Source organism: Limulus polyphemus, unplaced genomic scaffold (assembly GCF_000517525.1).
Source record: "Limulus polyphemus unplaced genomic scaffold, Limulus_polyphemus-2.1.2 Scaffold2327, whole genome shotgun sequence".
Classification (NCBI taxonomy): domain Eukaryota; kingdom Metazoa; phylum Arthropoda; class Merostomata; order Xiphosura; family Limulidae; genus Limulus; species Limulus polyphemus.
In genome coordinates this window covers 91932-96000 of record NW_013667937.1, presented here as the reverse complement: position 1 = coordinate 96000, position 4069 = coordinate 91932, and positions in this window count along the sequence as shown.

Genomic DNA, 4069 nt, shown 5'->3' with positions numbered 1-4069 from the left:
ACAAAATATTGTTGGTCACGTGAGACATAGCGTTGTTATAGAGCGACTGTTGAAACTAAGTGTATCGTAAAGTTATATTCAGAAAGAATAAACCAGTTTTATTTAAGAAATGACTTGTGTCGCTAAAGTTTCGTCGGAACGAATTTACGGAAAATTAACTAACGACTGGAGGCGTAACACCGTGATGATACGAATAATTATAGGCACGAACTAAATTTTTCAACACTGTGAGATCTTGTATGTTGCATGATGAGTATAATAATGCCATATTTTAGTTTTAAAAGTACAATTACAACTATAGATGTTTCGTTATGCATACTAAAGAAGTGAATGTCTTGTTCCTTGAGATAACATTGAAACAGACGATTAGTAAATTCTGTTCCAGAATAAGTTTGAAGATTCCATGGGCGTCTGCAGAAATTTTTCCAGGGGAAGGCAAAGTAGTGTGAAATTGGGAACTGAATAAGAAATTCATATACATATGCTGAATGAATAAAGAAAGAATTATGTTTCTCATTTTCCAGGTGGGGACAAGCGCCCCTTCTGCGGACACCCATGACTGATTGTTACAGTGACTTAAGTTAGTTAAATCTACTAAATCATCCTGCCACTGTTCATCATTACAAGAAACAATCACCTGGTTTCTTGAAAATTTATATTGTTACGACAGCGGAAGTCACGTGAAGCTACTAGCGCATGCATGACTGAGTTTCTCTAATGATTGTGGAGCCCCGAGTGCATTCGAGACGTCTCCTCTTTAGTAGATAAGCCTGGCAGAAAAAGCCTGCTAGGATAAATGAAGAGAGTTCCGGGTAAATTACGATTCTGTTTCGAGCTAGTGTGTGAAGGTATCGAGATTGTGAATCGCTGTGAGTTATTGCGTGTATTATAAAAATTGTTAAGTTTAACGTGACTGGGGAATTACTGTGTACTAAAAGTTTGTATCCAGAAAGAATAAACTGGTTTAATCAAGAAAGGATTTGTATCGCCGATGTTCCTCTGAAAGAATTTCTACCGGAAATTAACAAACAAGCAGATACGTAACAATATTTTACAGATTTATGTAGAGTACATGTAACTTGACGCCTAATAGTCCTTGACCTGATTTAGACCAAAGGGTTTACCTAACATTTTTACTGACTTATATAAAGACTGTACTCCACCATAAGTAGCAGGATGTGTATGATTAGAATAAATAGGTTGTAGAGTTTTATCCTTATTAGACATTATTTACTAGGTTTGATTAATTTGAATAAACGTTTTCTATTTCATTTATTATCAGCACTATCTGTAGTAGTAGTTATAATTTGGTCTTTACAGCTGGCAAAGTAAAACTTTAGACGACTGATGATATTAAACGGATTAAGTGATTGACAACAGTCCATAATGACAACTAAGAAACAAATGATTATGAAATATAATGTTCATTTAGTAAAAATGAACCCATTTAGATACAGTTTGTTTAGGTCTTTTAACAGTATGATCTTCGTGCTTCATATACGCCCATTTGTCTACATTTCCATCAACTTCTTGTGGATATTCATATCTGATAATTGTTATGCTAATTATTTCCATATGATAGGGTTGAAATTCTTCCATTTCCATAATACATGGTTGATCAGATCGATTATTTTATTGTTAGAGACAAATCGTCCATTAATCACTACTTCTCTTCCATCTCCACTTGAACATATTAAGTTTAACAGTATTTTAGCTTTTTTATATATTTTAGAGGTATGGAAGTTGATCATATCTAAATTTTTGTGAGTCAGTTATTCCATTTGAAATTGAATAAGTTTCATGGCTTGAGATTGAAAGATTTCATGACGTTGTTGCAGTTGATTTAGCATCTTGACTTTATAATCTACAGGTAGCATATCATTATGTATGACAGAATTCACATCTTTATCTATACAATTTAAAACTTTATGAACGAGTCTTTCATAAACGTTAAGTTGATAAAGTGAGTGTACCAGTCCTTCTGGAACAGGAATCATTCGTTTTGTTCCATTTTAAAGCACATTCACAAATACAAGTTATAAAATCATTTTAATTTCGGTGATTATGTATATATACCTTTAATTTGTATACGTCTAGCTTTAGTTAATGCTTGGAGGAAATCCTACTTTTGCTTAACTCTAGGTGTCAGGATGAATAAATGACAAACAGATTGTGTGTGAACAACACATAAATCTATTTATTTATAAAATTATTTACAATCTATTTAGATATAACATCGACTTTTTAACACTGCAATGGTAAGTTATTTTATTATTATTATGAATTGGACAGGGTAGAGTTGATTTATGAAGTTAATTAAGGAATAATCAACTGACTCTAGATTATAACAGGGAATTTGGAGGAGATTTCTTAACAGTTCGGTTTTCTCACTCCCCTTGGTAAAAATAATGATAAAATTCTATCTTAGCAAAACTAACCACTTTCCACAAACAGGGATACTCGATGATGGTTCCACTTTCCCAGGAGAAGTGGTGGGTGTATCAAGTCACTTATTCACACTGGTAGCAGTCTGTATGTGAAAGAAATTGTCTCGAAAACAGTTGTTTAAAGAAAAACACACCCATAAAACCACTGAATATACATTTCAATGCTAGTTCTTTAGTAATGTATTGTGATGTGTGTCACTAAATGAAGCAATCTGAATTGACCAACCAAAGTAGGGATTGAAAATAGTTTTAAAATATATCCAACTATTATCACTTTACTTGTTTGTGTACTTTTTATTGCAGTATATATTTTGTACTGGATACCTCTTATAGCAATTCAACGAATAACCAACGATCCATATTTCTTGTTAAAACTTTAATCCCCCTATTTATAAGATTAAAGTGTAATGCAGTTTAACAGACGTTATGTAGGTCAGTTGCGATTTGTCCTCAGACATACCCAATGACCCTAAAAAGAGGTAAAACAAAGTATTGCAAGTGACCTTCTGCTTGAATTAAACTTTATGTTTTTAGGGGTCAGTTGCACACCTTTCTTTTCAGCGTATTGTTTAATATATTCCTGTTCTGTCACTGATGTGACATCAGTATATTTTGTTTTGATAGTCAAAGCTGTATCCTTATTCTTGGCACTGTTGGTGCCAGTCCAGAAATATTTCTCTACTGGGTGTTGCCACCATGTCTGGTATAAGGCCTAGATAATTTTGGTTTAACTTTGCATTAAACAGATCAGGAAAATATTCTTTCTGTAGCTCAGCTAAACCAAAAGTTTTAGGGAATGATGATAATGCCATAGGAGTAAAAGTAAAATTGTCAATAATTTTGAGGCTTTTGATGGTCATAGCTATTATCTTTCCACCTCTGACAATAATGTTGTGTTTTATCATTTGTCAGACAATATAAGTCATAGAAGTAGGTGATAAGTGAATATTTGTTTTATTTTTATAATTCAATGGTAGTATATATTGTTAGTATCATATTAGTTTTGTTAGTTTCTTTAATGTTGGATTACATTGGGAGCCAGTGAAGCTGAAATGATTTCTCCAAGATGGCATAAGTACCCCAGAGTGCTGGACAGACGTTAAAGTGATATTCACAGAACACACGCCTCACCCAACTCACTGATGTGCATACAATCGACTCCACCACATGATAGGTCATGTGGATTAATAGGGAGGACATCACACAGATCCCAGGTTATGAAGTATGACACCACACTTACATACACAGCTGCCAGGCAAGGCCTCATTGAAAATTTGAAGAAAATTATACCACTGAATAATGTATTGTTTTGATAATTAAGAAACTGGTGCTTTTAAACTCGGACATCAATAACATTTAAAGAGGTGTATTAGTCGTATAAATACTCGATCTTCTTGAAAAACTTGAATATTAATTTAATTATTCTTTCTTTCTTTTTCTATTTATACCGAATGTTTTGGCACAAACGGTCGTTATATAAGAACAATTTGTTCTGCCATCTATCGACCAAAAATGAAACTGTTATTTAGAAAACAAGGAAATAATATATTGTTACGTCTCCGTTTGTTAATTAACTTTCCGTAACTTCGTTCCGACGAAGCTTTAGCGACACAAGTTCTTAC